Below are 22,588 nucleotides of genomic sequence, written 5' to 3' on the forward strand. Positions count from 1 at the left end.
TGAGAGTGTCATAATTATATTATTATTTTTACCATAGCCCTATTTTCAACCATAGCCCTTTCCCTCACACCATTATGTAGACATGGAAGGAAGCAGCAGCATGATCCAGCTAACTAGATCCATTTGTTTTGAATTTAAGATAACTAGTAACAAAGAAGGAAGCAGCATAGCCCAGATAAAACTCAGGCTACTCAATGGTCCAGTGAAATTTCATTAGCCTGAGTTTTAAAATGCTGTCAGGGCTGGGATGTAGGTGGCCAGGTCTACTGGTTAGCTTGAGGTTGGGGGAGGGTCCATGCACCAGCCAAGGTTCAGAACCAGAAGGCCAAAAGTTGAGATCAGGAACTGAGAGTCAGATGCCACGAATCAGAGTGAGTCAGGAAACCAGGAGGTTGGAATCAGGAGACAAAAGCAGGTAGTGCTGAGTGAGCACTCCAAAACAGGGTGGAGTCCAGTTACACAGACAACTTCTTGTTTCTCCTTCTGGCTTACGTAGCGGGAGCAGGCCGACCAAGAGCTCAGGTATTCCATCAGTGGAGGAGCCTCCTATCTGAGCTGGAGTCTTGGTTCCAGCTGATGTCACTAAGCTGTCAGTGGGTAGGCTGGAGCATGAGAATTCCCAGGAACCCTGCACATCTGTGTTCGAGACCCACATTGTTTTAACAAACACATATGCACATCCTCAACCCCAGACAGTGTGTGAAATTACAGTGATTGGTCACACAAATTGCTAGCGATCTGCATATTCAATTACCTGGTTTGCAAACATACTCAGGTAATTTCATGTGCAAGTTAGGAAGAGAGATGTGTGAGAGAGAAATTGTGCAAGGGTATTTTTAAGATCAATCCCTATATTTTCTTCTTTTGTTTGGAGACAAATTAAATTATGGTATGGTTTAAGCACCCATGTCCAAAGCCCATTGATATATATTGTAATGGTTTTCATATAGTGTATTATAAAAATCATTTTCTTAATAGAAACGGTATATTTTATATTATAATTTGAAAATATTATAGAATATAAACTATATTGGCCAGAATCTCTCCTATGCCAAATTCAGCTTACTGTAGATGAAGGATGTGGCAGGGAACCAGCTCCAGCCCAGACACAATTTTACAGCTGCTGTTGATATTGAGCAGCGGTAAAGCATTGAGATAGGGTCTGTGATAGAAATGGCAATTACCTGCAATATCCTTGAAAAAACCTTATTAAATTAAGTGGAGGTAGCTTTGGAGTCCATTGTATTAAATATATAAAGTTTATGTACTATTGTGGAATTGTGTGTCCCTTCCATAGCGGGCAGACATGACCACTGTAAACCCAGGGGAGCATTATGAAAGTCAGAGAACTATTTGAAACAATGCACCAGACAAGAATAAATTTTTGTGACAAGCAACGTTAAGTGGGTTTCCCAAGAAATTTCTAGGAGGAGGTGAATGCAAACTGTATGCAGATTATCTGTTCCTACAGTCTGAGGATCGAAACGCCAAGATGTATAAAGGAAAGACTGATTCATCATTGTTCTTGTTCTGAGCTAAAGCTATTATGAGCTTGTAACCATAAAAAAACCCTGTGTGGGGTTTGGTCACCTACCAAAGCCCTTGCTGGAGTTGAGGGTGATCTCTCATAAGCTTACTAGCATGTGTACACATTCTTTTACTGTTTTAATATGTTTTCTCTGTAATGCTTTCACCTTAAGAATAAATGTTCTTGCTTAGAAAGGGCTGTGTGGCAACTTATATCTGTGGGTTATTACACTGTTCATAGCCTCTGGAGAGAAAGCAAAGTGCAGATACTAACCATTTAGGCAGTCTAGCTTGCTGGGAATGTCACAGTGAAGGCAGGGAATGGTGTGGTCTGGACAAACCCCAGTCAGGAGGGAGAGAGAGATGTAAGTCTCTGCTCAAGAGAGGTAACATCTGGGGAATCAGAAGCCTAAAAGTGGGTGCTCTTACTGGGCCACAGAATGGAAATACAGGTGCAGTTGACCTGAATTGGGACAGAGTCCCTACACCTTCTCTCCACCCCTGACATATCCTCTACCCTGGGAGAACAAAGGCAGAAGTTCAAGGCCCAGATACACCATCAGGCAACTTCCTTCTAGATGAAGAATTCTCTGATGGGTATTAGTACCTGCAATGTAGCCCCTTTGTACTACTTGAGTGGTGCAAAAGGGCCAGAATTTGGCCCTAAGTTTTTATGTTATAGTTGCATTAAAAGCACATCAAAATGATTTATGAAGCTGCTGTTGTGGATGTCTGCACTATACTGTGACTTAATTGTTGTCACTTGTCAACAAACTATATCTGTCGACCTTTCTCCCTAGAAGTTCTACTGGAGGAAATGGAAGCAAAAAAGCAAATACTGTAACAGACCAATCAGATTATCACAGCTGCAAATCTAGAGGACAAGAATGTGTGTAAGATGATTTTTTTTTAAACTACATATTACAAGAGTAAACATGGCACAACTGAAATGTTTCCAGGCCAGGGATTTCTAGATCCATAGTTGGAGCTGGATCCAACTTCCACTGAAGTCTATAAGGAGTCTTTTCATTGATCAGGCCATACGTGCTGTAAATGGATAATAATCATTTACAGTATAGCAGACAGTGCTTGACAGTTCTGGATGAGATGTCAGGTACTTCAAAAGGTGAATTCCTCTACACCAGGGATCGACAACCTTTGGCAAGTGACCTGTCAGGGAAATCAGCTGGCGGGCCGGTTTATTTACCGGCAGCGTCCACAGGTTCGGCTGATCACAGCTTTCACTAGCCGCAGTTTGCTGTTCCAGGCCAATGGGAGCTGCAGGAAGCGGCACAGGATGAGCCCCCATTGGCCTAGAACGGTGAACCGTGGCTAGTGGGAGCTGCGATCGGCCGAACCTGCAGACGCTGCTGCCGGTAAACAAACCATCCTGGCCCGCCAGCGGATTTCCCTGATGGGCCGCATGCCAAAGGTTGCCGATCCCTGCTCTTCACCCATAAATTTGTGGACAAAAATCCAAAGTGCTGTAATTTGATGTAAAAGCACTGAACTAAATTCTGTACTGAATTTAAACCATTGTGCAACTGTGTTGCAATATATGAAGTAGTATGTTAGCAAATAATTGAGCCCTGTGTGTGCCTGTGACCCCAGTGGATAACTAGAAAATCTCAAAGCTGAATAGATATAAGCACTAAAAAAGTGGAGTAGGAAGTTTTCCTTGGGCAACTCCCCCTGGATTCACCAGTGAAATCTATCCTTTAAAACTCATAGCATGCTATTTTCTTTATCTATCATTTTAACAGAGGAAAATCGCTAATGTAAAAAGTAGACATACATTATCCTGAGAAAGTTATTTAATGGCCTTTGAAAGAGAGCTGGGCCTCTCAGAGGTCAAACAGGGCTTCATTCACACTAGTTTTTATGCCTTTTACGTCCCTGTAAATTCAGTATCATGGTTCCTGGTTTATACCAATGTAAAGGTGAGAAGAATCTGGTCCACAATCGGTATAACCTTTGGGCTCATGATGGTTTGTCTTATTTATGCTACCAGCCTGGATGCTGCTGATGTGATGGAATGGTGTTGTTGTCTTGGATATGTCATTATTCGCAATTCTGCTGTTGTCAAACAGTGGTCTCCGTGAATGTTATAAATATATTAACTTCCTTTGATGTTTAGGGGTAGGTGTGTGTGTGTGTGTGTGTGTGTGTGTGTGTGTGTGTGTGTGTGTGTGTGTGTGTGTGTGTGTGTGTGTGTGTGTGTGTGTGTGTGTGTAAATTCCTTCTGAAGCTTCTGATCAGAAAGAATTTCCAGAGAACTTGTGACACATAGGATACTAATCAAAATAAATAAATAAATGCCAGGCAACAAAGAGGGTAGAATCAGGCAACATAAAATACTCAACTGTATACCATTTAACAACTTTGAAGTTTTACACTTTGCCTCATTTTGAGCCCATGCTCCAAAACAACAAGAATTTTTCTATACAAAACAATAATACAACTTGTTATATAGGCCCAGATCATCAAAGGTATTTAGGTGCTTAACTCCCATAGAAATCAATACCTTTGAGCATCTGGGCCAGAGTTCCTTCCAGATAAATCTCTTTACACTACACAACTGTGAGAAAGGTGCCCCATTAGCCCTATTTTGCAGAACTAAGACACAAAGTTTTATCTCCAATTAAGTCAGTGGTTAAATGCAAGAGTCAGGACCAGAGAGGTTAAGTGATTTGACAAAGGTTATATAGAAACTCAATAATAAGGTCAGGAATAAAACTCACAAGTTATGGCTCCCAGTTGCCTGATCTATAATTCGTTAAACTATTACAGTACAATACTAAGTAAGACAATGACACCCAGACTTACAGTGTTCTATTCCCAAATTAAATCCCTTATACAAAGTCAAAGACAATTTCTTTCTTAATTATTTATTCAAGATTGTCTTATCATAGAATCTCAGGGTTGGAAGGGACCTCAGGAGGTCATCTAGTCCAACCCCCTGCTCAAAGCAGGACCAAACCCAACTAAATCATCCCAGCCAGGGCTTTGTCAAGCCTGACCTTAAAAACCTCTAAGGAAGGAGATTCCACTACCTCCCTAGGTAACCCATTCCAGTTCTTCACCACCCTACTAGTGAAAAAGTTTTTCCTAATATCCAACCTAAACCTCCCCCTCTGCAACTTGAGACCATTACTCCTTGTTCTGTCATCTTCTACCACTGAGAACAGTCTAGATCCATCCTCTTTGGAACCCCCTTTCAGGTAGTTGAAAGCAGCTATCAAATCCCCCCTCATTCTTCTCTTCTGCAGACTAAACAATCCCAGTTCCCTCAGCCTCTCCTCATAAGTCATGTGCTCCAGCCCCCTAATCATTTTTGTTGCCCTCCGCTGGACTCTCTCCAATTTATCCACATCCTTCTTGTAGTGTGGGGCCCAAAACTGGACACAGTACTCCAAATGAGGCCTCACCAGTGCTGAGTAGAGGGGAATGATCACATCCCTCGATCTGCTGGAAATGCCCCTACTTATACAACCCAAAATGCCATTAGCCTTCTTGGCAACAAGGGCACACTGTTGACTCATATTCAGCTTTTCGTCCACCGTAACCCCTAGGTCCTTTTCTGCAGAACTGCTACCCAGCCATTCGGTCCCTAGTCTGTAGCAGTGCATGGGATTCTTCCGTCCTAAGTGCAGGACTCTGCACTTGTCCTTGTTGAACCTCATCATATTTCTTTTGGCCCAATCCTCTAATTTGTCTAAGTCCCTCTGTATCCTATCCCTACCCTCCAGCGTATCAACCACTCCTCCCAGTTTAGTGTCATCTGCAAACTTGCTAAGGGTGCAGTCCACACCATCCTCCAGATTGTTAATGAAGATATTGAACAAAACCGGCCCCAGCACCGACCCTTGGGGCACTCCACTTGATACCGGCTGCCAACTAGACATGGAACCATTGATCACTACCCGTTGAGCCCGACCATCTAGCCAGTTTTCTATCCACCTTACCGTCCATTCATCCAGCCCAGACTTCTTTAACTTGCTGGCAAGAATACTGTGGGAGACTGTATCAAAAGCTTTGCTAAAATCCAGAAATAGTACATCCACTGCTTTCCTCTCATCCACAGAGCCGGTTATCTCATCATAGAAGGCAATTAGGTTAGTCAGGCATGACTTGCCCTTGGTGAATCCATGCTGACTGTTCCTGATCACTTTCCCCTCCTTTAAGTGGTTCAGGATTGATTCCTTGAGGACCTGTTCCATGATTTTTCCAGGGACTGAGGTGAGACTGACTGGCCTGTAGTTCCCTGGATCTTCCTTCTTCCCTTTTTTAAAGATGGGCACTACATTAGCTTTTTTCCAGTCATCCGGGACCTCCCCCGATCGCCATGATTTTTCAAAGATAATGGCCAATGGCTCTGCAATCTCATCGGCCAACTCCTTTACCACCCTCGGATGCAGCGCATCCAGCCCCATGGACTTGTGCTCGTCCAGCTTTCCTAAATAGCCCCGAACTACTTCTTTCTCCACAGAGAGCTGGTCACCTCCTCCCTATACCGTGCTGCAGAGTGCAGCTGTCTGGGAGCTGACCTTGTCTGTGAAGACAGAGGCAAAAAAAGCATTGAGTACACTAGCTTTCTCCACATCCTCTGTCACTAGGTTCCCTCCCTCATTCAGCAAGGGGCCCACACTTTCCTTGACTTTCTTCCTGTTGCTAACATACCTAAAGAAACCCTTCTTGTTACTCCTAACATCTCCGGCTAGCTGCAACTCCAAGTGTGATTTGGCCTTCCTGATTTCACACCTGCATGCCTGGACAATACTTTTATACTCCTCCCTGGTTATTTGTCCAATCTTCCACTTCTTGTAAGCTGTTCTTTTGTGTTTAAGACGAGCAAGGATTTCACTGTTAAGCCAAGCTGGTCGCCTGCCATATTTACTTTTCTTCCTACACATCGGGATGGTTTGTTCCTGCAACCTCAATAAGGTTTCTTTGAAATACAGCCAGCTTTCCTCGACTCCTTTCCCCGTCATGTTATTCTCCCAGGGGACCTTGCCCATCAGTTCCCTGAGGGAGTCGAAGTCTGCTTTTCTGAAGTCCAGGGTCTCTGTTCTACTGCTTTCCCTTTTTCCTTGTGTCAGGATCCTGAACTCGACCATCTCATGGTCACTGCCTCCCAGGTTCCCATCCACTATTGCTTCCTCTACTATTTCTTTCCTGTTTGTGAGCAGCAGGTCAAGAAGAGCTTTTCCCCTAGTTGGTTCCTCCAGCACTTGCACCAGGAAATTGTCCCCTACACTTTCCAGAAACTTCCTAGATTGTCTGTGCACTGCTGTATTGCTCTCCCAGCAGATATCGGGGTGATTAAAGTCACCCATGAGAACCAGGGCCTGTGATCTAGCAACTTCTGTTAGTTGCTGGAAGAAAGCCTCATCCACCTCATCCCCCTGGTCCGGTGGTCTGTAGCAGACTCCCACCACGACATTACCCTTGTTGTTCATACTTCTAAATTTAATCCAGAGACACTCAGGTTTTTCTGCAGTTTCATACTGGAGCTCTGAGCAGTCATACTGCTCTCTTACGTACAACACAACTCCCCCACCTTTTCTGCCCTGCCTGTCCTTCCTGAACAGTTTATATCCATCCATGACAGTACTCCAATCATGTGACTTATCCCACCAAGTCTCTGTTATTCCAATTACATCATAATTCCCTGACTGTGCCAGGACTTCTAGTTCTCCCTGCTTGTTCCCCAGGCTTCTTGCATTAGTGTATAGGCACTTAAGATAACCCGCTGATTGTCCCGCTTTCTCGGTCTGAGAGAGGAGTCCTCCCCTCTTGTAGTCTCCTGCTTGTGCTTCCTCCCGGTATCCCACATTATACTTTCTCATATTAAAACAAAATGTTAGGTGAATATGTCCTTTATTCACTGCAGGCCAAATTTTCAAAAACTCGATGCTAGTTTTGCATATGGAGTTCAGGTGGTCAAATTTCCAACTATTTTATACATACAAATACCCATCTGGAAATGCAAGTGGCTAAAACAGAGCGCCAATAGAAGTTGGTTGCCAATAGAAGTTATCCATGGAGAAGGTCTTTAATATTAATTAAAGTTCCACAAGTAGACTGAGAAGAATACATCTCAATTAACTATTACTGGGCTGAATTGTGCCTTATTTGCACTGGCCTATATTAGGGATCATACAGAACCATCCTGCCCTGTGGGCAGATCTGGAAGGATTTCATCCTCAAGGTTTCAGTGTGGTAGCCATGTTAGTATATATATCTTCCTACTGTATTTTCCACTGCACACATCTGATGAAGTGAGCTTTAGCCCACAAAAGCTTATACTCAAATAAATGTGTTAGTCTCTAAGGTGCCACAAGTACTCCTCGTTCTTTATCCTCAAGGTTGTATACTCCCTCCCAGAGCTCCCTATTACCCAGATCCCTCCCATAGCTCTTCGGCACACTCTCTGTTAGACCCTGTCATCATATAATCCTCTGCATGCACAGCCAGCTTCACCACGACCTTCCCACACACACTGGAAAATAGAAGCCACCCCAGTAAGCCAGGGAGCAGATAGAATGAATAGTACACTAGCACCTAGTTTGTTACAGTACTTTATAAATAACAGTATTGCAGTGCCTATGCAATAATATTTAATTGCTCCAAAAACAAATGGTACATTGGAGAGCTCTAAAGAAAATATTATATTTGTGTGTTAGCCTTATGTGGATTGCAGTTTGCTGTTCTTTGAAATAAATTTCTGTGAGAAAACATTATGTTTCAACAATAAGTGATCTGTACTTTTTCCATTCTGTTTTCTGTGAGACACACACACAAAGACAATGAGTGAATACTAAGCAGATACATGTTTCAGTGTAGATACAGAAATTATTTTGATGGCACTTTTACAGTTAATTGATTATACTTTCCAAGCTCCCCCCCAAAAAAAACACAATCTCTTAAACTGGGATGAAAATAATGCTGTTAAATATCTTCTCCAGTAGACCCTATGATAAAATGCTGGGTGCCTTTCATAGGACCATTATTTTCAACCCTTAAAATAACTCATTCTAAGCCTAATCCTTATACCATACATACTCTAGCTGTAAAGGAAACCTTGGCAGTTCACCCCATCCGTCTATCCAAATTGCCTCTATAATATGTACATGCTCTGACTGCTTTATTCGTTATTTGGACACTGAAATACATGTTCATATATACTCTATAAAAACTGTGCTTTTAAAAGCTGCATTGTACTCTACCACCACTATTAGCATTTTGTTGGCAGCTCCAGCAGAGAGATCTGGACAGAATCTGAATCAGCCTCTTATCACTAGAATCATGGGGTTAATTTCTGGCCCCAATGACACCCCACTGGTTTCAGGTCAGAAGTGGCATGAGTGGGTACAGACAGTATAAGAGCAGTTGCTGTATCTATTCACATTAAAAGGGATTCAGTACTGGTCTCTGTGAATCTAGCACCTTGCACAGCACTACATTAGTTTTAAAATTTTATAAAGCAAATATCCTCTTTTCTGAGAACCACTTTGGAATGGGTTGGGCAAGTTCTGCTTTCAGTTACATCCATGCAACCCACCTGACTGTCTCCAAGGGTTGCCTGAATATAACTAAAGGCAGAATTTGGCCCTAGCTATCACATATTCTGTTGAAATATATTTTTACTACAATGTTACTGTATCAATTATTACAAGTTTAACTACAATGCATTGGGGCTTGAATGCTGAGCCCCATCCTCCATGAGCCCTCTGGGTACAGAAGGCCTGAGATGATGGGAAGGCCCCAGGGGCAATAAAACCAGTGTGGTTGTGCATAGGACAGGAATGTGGCCCAGGATCAGCGTGAATTAGGGATGTCCCAGCTGTAGCACCCTGTTTTTGTATCTTTACCTCCCATTTAAACTCTACACCACTTAGGGTGACCAGACAACAAATGTGAAAAATCGGGACAGGAGGTGGGGGGTAATAGGAGCCTATATAAGAAAATGACCTAAAAATCAGGACTGTCCCTACAAAATCGGGTCATCTGGTCACCCTAACACCACTGCATGATCACCTTTCCACCAGGTGATCCATCCCTAATTCACTACTTAAACCAAGTTTGTGATTAGATTACTCTAGTGGTGCAGCACAAAGTGGCCGTATTACACCCAAGGACTTGATCCTCTGTTTGTAACATTAATTAACAAATATGCTCCTAATATGGATGCAGCTGCCTTCTTTGGATTTCTTTGTTTTGTTGTTTGTTTGCTCTGATAGCTAAAATTTGTAAGATGCTGCAATGGCTGAAGATTTAAATTGTACTCTCTGACTATACTACACCCTAAGGCAGGGAGACAGTTGCCTTGCTTGCCAGGGGAAGGGGTATATCGCTTTTTTGAGGGGGTGGGAAGAGAGAGGCGTGGATGCTGCTGCAGAAGCAGAGCAGATCAGTGTGGTGATGCTGACTTATCCCTCAGGGATCAGAAGGGCAGGGAGTTGAGAAAAGCCAAGCCCAGTGGGAGAAGCCCCTTTTTCCCAGAGCAGCACCCACCCTCAGAAGTGGCAAAATAACAAGTTTGGTCAGAACCCGCTGTAGGCATTGCACTAGCTGCTCCTTTCTTGGGGTGAAGGGACACGGGAAGGAATTTTTCCCTCACCCCCAGATTGACCAATGCAAAGTCAGGGGGAGGGTCACCTTCCCCAGAGTAGGTCTGGGGACAGGTGGCTTTGTTAAGGTGAGTAGGGAATGAGAGTTAGGCTATGATGTTGCAACTTATTGCGTAAGTGGTGGGCAGATGTCCAGTGCAGATACTCCGTAGGGAGGGAATACAGTGATCAGATAAATGCTTTGGTAAAGGATTTAAAGGTGGTGTCTGTTAAAGAAGTGGAACAAGGGGGAATTCGGGGCACCTGTAACTGGCACAGCAGAGAGCCAATCCCCCCCCCCCTTTATAGCCCATCTTTATCCTTTTCAATGTGGGGGAGATGGTAAAGTCCCAGCAGCAGGTTGGCTGGGGACCAGGATGCAAAAGGGGGGCACGAACTCATGGAAGTCCCAGGGAGATATTGAAACAATCAGGGAGTTACCTGCACTGTATACATCTGCTGGGTAGATCCAGACATCTAATAATAAAGTTGCAGCCTAATTAAACCACAACCAGTGTCTCCTGTCCTTCCTTCAGAACATCCAAACTAGTCAAGTCCTTCCAGTTCTCCTTTCAAAATTTGTCAAGAAAAGGCTTTGACTAATGTTTTCTAGCTCTTAATGCATTGAGACATATTAACTCTAACTAATAAGAGTAAACTTTCTATTTTACCTGAACATGGCACTTATTTCTGAATCAACAGGGGACTGGATGTATTATATTGAGTTTCATTAGTCAAATTACAATCTCCAGCCAATCAATTATCAATCTGTGAACATCTAATAATTAAGCTAAAACCAGATGTGTGTATTGATTAAATCACAGAATGTAACTTCCAAACAAACACCTATCACTGAACAAAATTTCTCTGTTCATCTTTTCAGTCTTCAGTGGCTTATTAGAAGTAGGCTTTGATCCTGCAAACTCTAATTCACATGCTTAACTTTACTACCATTTGTAGTCCCATTTATTTCAATAGGACTACTCACAGGTGTAAATTTAAGCATGTACCTAAGTGTTTGCAGGATCAAGGTCTTATTCTTTAGATTACAGCAATTGCTGTATTCAGAGCAAATTTATGATCTAGTTTTGTGGCATAAGAAGGAAAGTGCTCCCCTCTTTCTCATCTTAAAATTCAATTAAAAAATCTCGATCAACACCCTAAATATGTGGACAAAGGCATTTGTTAAAAAAACATGAAAATGTTTGATGAAATGAGCACAGTAAGTAAATGGAATGATTCAAAAACTGAGCTATATTAAATATTTTGCTATGAAAAGAGCAACATGGGGGATGAGGTGTTGTCTTTTTTTAATCATTCAGGGTAAGAAGTAGTAATTTCTGCAGTTTAAATGGCTAATAGCATTAGGGTAGAGACTAATTAGGAAATTAAGCATGAATTTGTTGCCTATTACAAATTATATAGCCGTCGGCATCCTAATAATAATAAAGCTCAAGAACAGCTAAAAAATTTACAATTGTCTATATTTTCCTCTGAATAATGTGACACTTTTAATAGGAGCATAACAGAGAAAGAAGAAAGTAATTCATGTGATAAAAATATTCCATTGGGCAAAGGTGTCATGCCAGATGGATTCCTGGCAGAATTTTATGTCATTAGTCCCAAACTGGACCCATATTTTAAAGTGAAGATAAATACTGTACTCAAAGGGAAAATCCTTACTTTGACCCATGACATCGATATCACTTTATGCCATAAAGAAGGTTACACCATGGATGAATGTGGCAGCTCTAGACAACTATTAACAACTATTAGTTGTAAAATCTTTTCTAAATTCTAGTCCTCATATTGGAATAAGTAAATTCTGTCCTTATACACTGACACCAAACTGGATTAGTTTGAGTGTGATCTTCAGTGCACAACATTCACAGTATGATAAACCTCATCCACTCTGATAAGCAGAAAAAGCAGTAGACTGGACTGAATGGAGTTTAGTCTAGTTAGATTCAAGGGAATGTTACGTGGATTTGAGCACTATACACTCATCTCCATTAGTAATTGCTGCATTGGGGGTGGGGGTAAAACAAATAGGATCACCCTGGGGCTACAGGAAGGGCTGTTCTTCAAAGAAAATGGTGATTATTAGTATGTGCGTTTTACAAATAGTGAAATGGGTTTTAATTATTTGAGAATATATATCACCTCCAACATTCCAGATTATATAAACAATTATTTCATTATCAAAACAAGCTTTGAGAGCCTTGCATATCCAAATTTTAAACTTTACTCTTGGGCCATGGTTCTAAGAGGTATATAAATGTGCGATTTCTTACCTTTATGCAAATACTGGTTAGAAATTATAAGGTGCTCTACTTCACTGTGAAAGTGTGTGGAAAATCCTTGTAGACTTCATTAGCCCTGACGAAGATAAATTGGTAAATCACCCGTTTGCTTGCATTTTCTTGGTAAATTTCCTTTATCAGCACTTGTAGGACCAAAATCTCCACTCTGCTAAGGCTAGAGAAAATCAGTAGAGAACTCCTGCACAGTGGAACCCTGCTGTTGTGAACTTCTCTGCCAACTTCCCGCTAACTCCATTGTACTGTGAAGAAGGGGCACTATGCAGGCATTGTGTAGGCATATCAAGAAGAGCAAGGCACATGGTGGAGTGGACTTGATGCAAGTGAGGGCTGTTTTAGTGTAGCCTTAACTTGCTTCAGGGCTGGGCATCCCTGAATCAGGGATCTGAAACTTTCTCCACTCAGTCCAAACACATGCCATAATTTCAAAAGAATTATATCAAGCTCATGTGACGAGGCCTATTTTATGTAAAACCATGTTGACTGGCATTAATTATATTTCTATTCTTTAATTTTTAATTGATTGAATCCCACATCAGCCACTCCATAATTTTGCCCCAGATCACTGTCAAGCTAACTGGCCTATCTTTACACAGAATGCTCCATATGGCTTCTTTAAATATTGGCACAACATTGGCTTTCTTCCAGCCCTGTGGAACTTTCTCAATTTTACAAGATTTATTAAAAATTAAAATAAAAGCTCCAGCGTTCCTTAGCCAACACTTAAAAGTCTTAAATTCAAATTATCCAAACCCGCTACTTTAAAAATGTTTAATTTCATCATCTGCTATTTAACATCTTTCTTAGTTACCAATGACAAAGAAAATATTTCAACATTAGCAAGTGACATGACTACATCATCCAGCTAAATTCCAAATATAAAACAAATGTTTGTTGAACACGTCTACCTTTTCTACATCAATTTTAATAATTTTACTACTATCTCCTTCTAGTTTGGACCTATACCATGGCTTGGATTCCTTTTGTTCCTAGTATATTCCTACATTGGATAAAATCTTTTTTTTCCCCCTTGTTAGAAAAATATCAGGATTCACCATGGACTTCAATCACTTTTGGATCAAGGTGAATTTTGCTCTCCATTCTATAAATATGCAACATCAAAAGTTTCCCAAAGCAGGAAAAGCTCGTTATTATTGGCCTTATTTCCAGTGGAACTGAGCACCCAGAACTCCAACTGATGTCATGGGGTCTGCTAGTGTTGCTCAGCATCTCTGTACATCAGAATGTACATGACAGTCTTTTTTGCTTGTTTTTGGCAAGCTATTGTTCATAAACTATCTGTGAGACATGAAGATAAGATAATTGTGCTGGTGGTATTCATTAATATTGAAAGGTGAGGATAAGCTTTTGATAGCTTCCTCATGCATATGTTGATATATATAGATTTTATATATATATATATATAAACATTCTCTCAAACGCTACAGGGTAATTTTGTTAGAACCCTGCTGGTTTTATCCCTGTTAAAATCTACAAGATTTTCCCACTAGGGTGTCTGAGCATGGGCAGGAGCCCACACATGAGTGTATTATATAAATATATTATATTATATTGACTGTCCACAGACACGGCCACCTGCAGCTCCCAGTGGCCGCGGCTCGCCGTTTCTGGCCAATGGGAGCTGCAGGAAGCAGCAGTCAGCACATCCCTGTGGCCCGTGCCACTTCCCGCAGCTCCCATTGGCCGGGAACAGCAAACTGTGGCCGCTGGAAGATGCGGGCAGCTGTGCCTGCGGACGGTGAATGTAAACAAACTGTCTTGTGGCCCGCCAGCAGATTACCCTGACAGGCCACGTTCAGCCTGCAGATTGCCCACCACTGTGCTACATAGACTAGCCCCACATGAACTCCATAAGTGTGCCTGGGGAGCAAAGCCAGTGGAGCTTCTTCTCTTCAGATTTCCTACCAATTTCCCCTCATGGAGCAGATGATCATTAAAGATGTTCTGTGGAAATGACTACATTTGCTATGAAATTATTTCTCAATTGACTGTATTGATATTTTAATTGTAAAACACTCCTTCCTCTCTAAATTAAGCAAAACATGCACTCCTCAAAGATGACTTTTTGCTTCATTTTCAAATGGATTTGCCCTTTGTGCCCTATGGGACCACTCATGTATTAAGGTTAAGCACGTTAGTATGTTTTTCTCAGGAACTGGGTCTAAAAATCTAGTCCATCTGCCTGTAAGTGGGGTTATTTTACATTAATCAAACAATATTTAGCTATTTCAGTCCCCAGAGTGCTACTACTATTATTTTTGAAGCCATGGCCTGAAGAGTTGTCATATTTTAACAACTGATATTTTCTTCTACTTTGCTTCTTTCCCCACTCTTCTCCCATGTGTACTCCCTCATGTATTACAAAAAGGATGCTGGGACAAAAGATCAAAGTAATCTCTGTATTGAGATTGACACTCTCTCAGGATCATTCAGTGATTATGCTTGAGATCTGGATTTGGACTCACTCTTCTATGTTGTTTCCTATTTTATGATACACAGAATTGTCTTTTGCCTTTTACTCCATCTTTCTTATTTTTCCCAATACTTTCAGAAGCATACAGACTTGCTAGATGAAAACTTATCAAAGAGGTAACAAAGATTTTCTTTCTTTGTCTCTTGTCTTTCTTCCTTCTACATTAGTCGTGTGTTTGGTTATCTTTTAATTTTTTATTTTTGTTTCATTGCTAATAATTTACAATGTACAGGTGTATTCTAAAAAGTAATAATTACCACAATTCCACTGTATTTCAAAGCATTTTTGCTATAGATTTTAAATAATGTGAGTATTTCTCTCTCTTGCTCCATTCTACTCTTTTTTTACTTTTCTGATTATTTATTTCTACACTTGTTTCTGTAGTCACCTTCTAGATGTACCAGAGATTTTTCTTTCCACTTTGTTAAAATATTGATTGTTTTCTTCATTTACAATGAGCATTTGTCCACAGCTGCTGTTTCTACCATCAGTAGCATAGTTAGCTACAATTTTAGCTTTTGGCAATGCTCCTCTGCGAAGTAAATAATGAAACAAGGAATTTTTTTTGCATGTATGACATTGCATGTGTACTTAATACATGTGAAAGTGAAGGAGGACTAATTAAATCTGATTGATCCAAGAGTGGGCAAGAGCTGTGTGAAGAATGCACCGAAAATCCTGACCTACAACAGCTCTTCTTTTTCAGCTCAGATATGAGTCATGGTCTGCCAGTCATGGTGACTTGTGCCAACCTAGGTGACAGTGGCATGACTGAGAGCCATCATGTGTGGATGCAATACTACAGAGCCATAATGCAGTGTTACAAACTGAGTGACAATTGCAAAGAAAAAAACAACTAGAACTGGCCTCAAGTAGTGGACCACTAAAACTACCTGCAAGAAGAAAGCCAGGGTTTATTTAGGAAAGAATATTACAGCTTAATGAGAAGAGCATAATTACAGTAGTGATGATATTCTTCCTCACAGATCTGAGTCAGCTCTAATTTTGTGGGACTTGAGGTAAAGTAGGAAAAGCTGAGACCCATATAGTAATAATACAAATAATAAATAATGAGAGTTCTTTCTTGTTAACAACCCATATGCCCATGACACAAATATCTAGGCCACTAGTCAAGTCCAAAGGCTGAGGTGCAGATTAAAATTTAGGACCTCAGCAAGCAAAAGGGACAGGGGTGCTTTAGTAAACTATTTATAGACTCTCAGACTTTAAGGTCAGAAGGAACCATGATGATCAACTAGTCTGACCTCCTATACAACGCAGCCCACAGAATATAACCCACCCACTCCTGTAACAAGCCGCTGACCTATGTCTGAGTTTTTGAAGTCCTCAACTTGTGGTTTAAAGATCTCAAGGTGCAGAGAATCTTCCAGCAAGTGACCCATGCCCCATGCTGCAGAGGAAGGCGAAAAACCCCCTAAAAGAAAATTCCTTCCTGACCCCAAATATGGTGACCAGCTAAACCCTGAGCATGTGGGCAAGACTCACCAACCAGACACCCAGGAAAGAATTCTCTGAAGTAACTCAGATCCCACCCTCTCTAGTGTCCGATCACAGGCCATTAGGCATGTTTACCACTAATAGTCAAAGATCAATTAATTGACAAAATTAGGCTATCCCATCATACCATCCCTTCCATAAACTTATCAAGCTTAGTCTGGAAGCCAGATATGTCTTTTTCCTCCACTGCTCCCCTTAGAAGGCTATTCCAGAACTTCACTCCTCTGATGGTTAGAAACCTTCATCTAATTTCAAGTCTAAACTTCAAGATGGCTAGTTTATATCCATTTGTTCTTGTGTCCACATTGGTTCTGAGCTTAAATAATTCCTCTCCCTCCTTGGTATTTATCCCTTTGATATATTTATAGAGAGCAATCATATCTCCCCTCAGCCTTCTTTTGGTTAGGCTAAACAAGCCAAGCTCTTTGAGTCTCCTTTCATAAGACAGGTTTTCCATTCCTCAGATCATCCTAGTAGCCCTTCTCTGAACCTGTTCCAGTTTGAATTCATCCTTCTTAAACATGGAAGACCAGAACTGCACACAATATTCCAGATGAGGTCTCACCAGTGCCTTGTATAATGGTACTAACACCTCCTAATCTCTAGTGGAAATACCTCGCCTGATGCATCCCAAGATCGCATTAGCTTTTTTCACCACCATATCACATTGGCGGCTCATAGTCATCCTGTGATCAATCAATACTCCGAGGTCCTTCTCCTTCTCTGTTACTTCCAAATGATGCGTCCCCAGTTTATAACAAAAATTCTTGTTATTAATCCCTAAATGCATGACCTTGCACTTTTCACTATTAAATTTCATCCTATTACTATTACTCCAGTTTACAAGGTCATCCAGAACTTTCTGTAGGATATCCCAGTCCCCCTCTCTTTTAGCAATACCTCCCAGCTTTGTGTCATCTGCAAACTTTATTAGCACATTACCACTTTTTGTGCCAAGGTCAGTAATAAAAAGATTAAATAAGATTGGTCCCAAAACTGATCCCACTAGTAACCTCCTTCAAGCCTGACAGTTCTCCTTTCAGTATGACCCGTTGTAGTCTCTCCTTTAACCAGTTCCTTATCCGCCTTTCAATTTTCATATTGATCCCCCTCTTTTCCAATTCAGCTAATAATTCCCCATGTGGAACTGTATCAAATGCCTTACTGAAATCGAGGTAAATTAGATCCACTGTGTTTCCTTTTTCTAAAAAATCTGTTACCTTCTCAAAGAAGGAGATCAGGTTGGTTTGGCATGATCTACCTTTTATAAAACCATGTTGTATTTTGTCCCAATTACCATTTACCTCAATGTCTTGAACTACTTTCTCCTTCAGAAATTTTTCCAAGACCTTGCATACTACACATGTCAAACTAACCCAGATCACTTTTTTTCCCTTCCTTAAAAATAGGAACTATGTTAGCAATTCTCCAGTCATACGGTACAACCCCTGAGTTCACAGATTCATTAAAAATTCTTGTTAATGGGCTTGCAATTTCATGTGCCAGTGCCTTTAATATTCTTGGATGAAGATTATCTGCCCCCCCGCCCAATTTAGTCCCATTAAGCTGTTCAAGTTTGGCTTCTACCTCGGAGGTGGTAATATCTACCTCCATATCCTCATTCCCATTTGTCATCCGACCATTATCCCTAAGCTCCTCATTAGCCTCATTAAAAACTGAGGCAAAGTATTTGTTTAAATATTGGGCCATGCCTACATTATCCTTAACCTCCACTTCATCCTCAGTGTTTAGCGGTCCCACTTCTTCTTTCTTTGTTTTCTTCTTATTTATATGGCTAGAGAACCTTTTACTATTTGTTTTAATTCCCTTTTCAAGGTCCAACTCTACATGGCTTTTGGCCTTTCTCACTTTATCTCTACATGTTCTGACCTCAATAAGGTAGCTTTCCTTGCTGATCCCTCCCATCTTCCACTCCTAGTAGGCTTTCAGCTTTTTCTTATTCACCTCTCTGAGATGCTTGCTCATGCAGCTTGGTCTACAACTCCTGCCTACAAGTTTTTTCCCCTTTCTTGGTACGCAGGCTTCTGATAGTTTCTGCAACCTTGACTTGAATAAATCCAGGCCTCCTCCACCTTTAGATCCACAAGTTCTTCAGTCCAATCCACTTCCCTAACTAATTTCCTTAATTTTTTTAAGTTAGCCCTTTTGAAATCAAAAACCCTAGTCACAGATCTATTTTTGTTTATCCTTCAAAAGAACATAAGAATGGCCATAATGGGTCAGACCAAAGGCCCATCTATCCCAGCATCCTGTCTACCGACAGTGACCAATGCCAGGTGCCCCAGCAGGAGTGAACCTAACCAGTAATGATCAAGTTATCTCTTTCCTGCCATCCATCTCCACCCTCTGACAAACACATGATAGGGACACCATTCTTTACCCATCCTGGACTTAACCTCCATGAATTTATCCAGTTCTCTTTTAAACGCTATTATAGTCCTAGCCTTCACAACCTCCTCAGGTAAGAGTTCCACAAGTTGACTGTGTGAAGAAGAACTTCCTTTTATTTGTTTTAAACCTGCTGCCCATTAATTTCATTTGGTGGCCCCTACTTCTTGTATTATGGGAACAAGTAAATAACTCTTCCTTATTTACTTTCTCCATATCACTCATGATTTTATATACCTCTATCATGTCCCCCCTTAGTCTCCTTTTTTCCAAGCTGAAAAGTCCCAGCCTCTTTAATCTCTCCTCATATGGGACCCGTTCCAAACCCCTAATCATTTTAGTTGCCCTTCTCTGAACCTTTTCTAATGTCAGTATATCTTTTTTGAGATGAGACCACCACATCTGTACGCAGTATTCAAGATGTGGGCGTACCATGGATTTATATCAGGGCAATAAGATACTCTCCGTCTTATTCTCTATCCCCTTTTTAATTATTCCTAACATCCTGTTTGCTTTTTTGACCACCACTGCACACTGCGTGGACGTCTTCAGAGAACTATCCACGATGACACCAAGATCTTTTTCCCGATTCATTGTAGCTAAATTAGCCCCCATCTTATTGTATGTATAGTTGGGGTTATTTTTTCCAATGTGCATTACTTTACATTTATCCACATTAAATTTCATTTGCCATTTTGTTGCCCAATCACTTAGTTTTGTGAGATCTTTTTGAAGTTCTTCATAGTCTGCTTGGTCTTAACTATTTTGAGCAGTTCAGTATCATCTGCAAACTTTGCCACCTCACTGTTTACCCCAATCTCCAGATTATTTATGAATAAATTGAATAGGATTGGTCCTAGGACTGACCCTTGGGGAACACCACTAGTTACCCCTCTCCATTCTGAGAATTTACCATTTATTTCTACCCTTTGTTCCCTGTCTTTTAACCAGTTCTCAATCCACGAAAGGACCTTCCCTCTTATCCATGACAACTTAATTTACGTAAGAGCCTTTGGTGAGGGACCTTGTCAAAGGCTTTCTGGAAATCTAAGCACACTATGTCCACTGGATTCCCCTTGTCCACATGTTTGTTGACCCCTTCAAAGAACTCTAATAGATTAGTAAGACATTGTTTCCCTTTACAGAAACCATGTTGATTTTTGCCTAACAATTTATGTTCTTCTATGTGTCTGACAATTTTATTCTTTACTATTGTTTCAACTAATTTGCCTGGTACTGACATTAGACTTACCGGTCTGTAATTGCATTTAGTTTGAACTGAATTAGCTCATGATCACTCGAACCAAGGCTGTCCCCTACAACCATTTCTTCTATGAGGTCCTCACTACTCACCAAAACCAAATCTAAAATGGCACCCCCTCTTGTTGGTTCAGCAACTACTTGGTGAAGGACTCCATCAGCTATCACATCCAGGAAAATCTGAGCCCTATTATTACTACTAGCACTTGTCCTCCAGTCTATGCCTGGGAAGTTAAAGTCTCCCATGATCACACAGTTCCCATTAGTATTTACTTCATTAAAAACATTAAAGAGGTCTCTATCCATAGCCAAATCATATCCCGGTGGTCTATAGCACACCCTTAGCACTATCCCAGGGGAGGCTCTAGTAGCTTTCTTCCCCAATGTGTTTTTTCCCCAGACAGACTCTGTCTTATCCATTCCATCACTTCTTATTTCTTTACAGTCTACCTCATCATTGATATACAATGCTACTCCATCACCTTTGCCTTCATTTCTATCTTTCCTAAACAGCACATACTTTCAATACCTCTACTCCAGTCATGACTGCTATTCCACCATATTTCTGTTATCCCTATAATATCTGGTTTCTCTTCCTGCACCAATAACTCTAGTTCCTCCATTTTGTTACCTAGGCTCCTTGCATTACTGTACAAACATCTTAATTTTTGCTGCTTGGCTTCTCTCACATTCTTTAGCTGATTAGGCACAGACATTCTACCATCAGTATCATCTATTAGACTGGTATCTACACTACCCTTCCTCCTTATGTCCATTCTCCTACCCACAGCTGTATCCTTTCTTACTTTGTTTTCTTTCCTGTTTAACAGCTGGGCCACAGGTATGTATGGTTGTACATGGCCATATGTAATTATACAGGTTTCATAGGCCTAAAGCTGCAACTTGATTATGTCATACAGGTCTGGATTGGGAAAAAAGCATGTCACCCTTACAGGAAAATATGGCTGCTGTACTACCCTCGGAGAGCATGTGATCAGTACTCTTCTCTTCATTGCTAACCAGAGCAAAGGAGGGGCACACCACAGCCCCACACCTTTTGGAGAGACAAGTGCTGGCCATGTGATATCATTGAGCTCTGAGTGAAATCATTCCATTGTGCCCAATCCCTGTGCATGTGGATCCAAAAGTGGGCTTAGACTCGTTTCTTTCCTTTCACACCCATGCAGGGATCAGGAAGAATAAGGACATTAGTGATATGCTGCTTTTTATTGTAACAATATATTCTAAATCAATTAATTTTCTTAGTGTTGTAAGAGAGTGTGTGTGTTTGTGTGTATGTATAAATATACACACACAAATGCACATTATTTATTGCAGGGGTGGCCAACCTTTGGCACGTGGCTCACCAGGGTAAGCACCCTGGTGGGCTGGGCCAGTTTATTTACCTGCCACGTCAGCAGGTTCGGCTGACTGCGACTCCCACTGGCCACGGTCCGCTGTCCCAGGCCAATGGGGGTGGCGGGAAGCCACGGCCAGCACATCCCTCGGCCCACACCGTTTCCCACAGCCCCCATTGGCCTGGGACAGTGAACCACGGCCAGTGGGAGCCGCAGTCAGCCGAACCTGCCGACGTGGCAGGTAAATAAACTGGCCCGGCATGCCAGGGTGCTTACCCTGGCGAGCCACATGCCAGAGGTTGCCGACCCCTGATATATTGTGTCCATTATAGGCAGGATTGGTAACACTTCCCAGGATAAGACCCTGATTTCAGTTGCTTATGACTTTGCCAAATTTTAACTATTTCAGCTGCAAATTTGCATGTCAGGTGTCTGCTTCAGTCTGAATGGTTTTGGAAAATTTCACCCAAAATTGTTCAACCATTTCCAAGAACAAGACCATGGCAAAAAAAATTGGTGACCTTTTATTTGAAAATTTTAGCACACCGGCACTTTAAATGTGTCAGGGGGACAAGGAGGACTTTATGTCAAGAATGTACCTTTTGCCATTCCTGTGAAAATCCACCAATGTTCGGCAAATTTATCAGAATTTCTTGAAAAAACAAAACCAAAAAACCCCACAGTTCACACATGCTCGGTAGAGACTTAGATTTTAGCAGCTAAATTCCCCAGAGATTCTGTCCCCAGTGGGCATGCTCCAGCCAAGGGCTTAGCAGGACTCTCCCTGCGATTGAAGCTCTGAGCTTCTGTGGTCCACATCCAGGCAGCTGAAATGAGAGTAGTGAGATTGTCTTTCCTGTGTTTTTTGGCCCACACATTCTGAATTTATAGCTGGATTTGAATAGTGTGCAGTAAATAAGGCCTTGGGCCACAAACTGAACAAAATACTGAATAGCTGCTCATTAACTGAGCAACTTTCTTTCTGTGCACAGAATGAGGCAGAGTTCTGTGAGAAAACAGTAATGATCATGTAATTAAAGACTGCATCAGAACGCATATACAAAAGGAGGCCAAATTAAGGTAGCACAA

General features: G+C 41.4%; 1 long non-coding RNA gene across 1 annotated transcript in view; it reads right to left on the reverse strand.

Annotated features, from left to right (window-relative positions):
* Positions 1 to 12,449: 12,449 nt before the first annotated feature.
* The window catches only part of LOC120408678, a 38,018-nt gene continuing 27,879 nt past the window's right edge, over positions 12,450 to 22,588 (reverse strand). The window contains exon 3 of the long non-coding RNA XR_005600872.1: positions 12,450 to 12,518. This is a non-coding gene — a long non-coding RNA (uncharacterized LOC120408678). The remainder of the gene's footprint in view (positions 12,519 to 22,588) is intronic.

Source organism: Mauremys reevesii, linkage group 6 (assembly GCF_016161935.1).
Source record: "Mauremys reevesii isolate NIE-2019 linkage group 6, ASM1616193v1, whole genome shotgun sequence".
In the NCBI taxonomy this organism is placed as follows: Eukaryota; Metazoa; Chordata; order Testudines; family Geoemydidae; genus Mauremys; species Mauremys reevesii.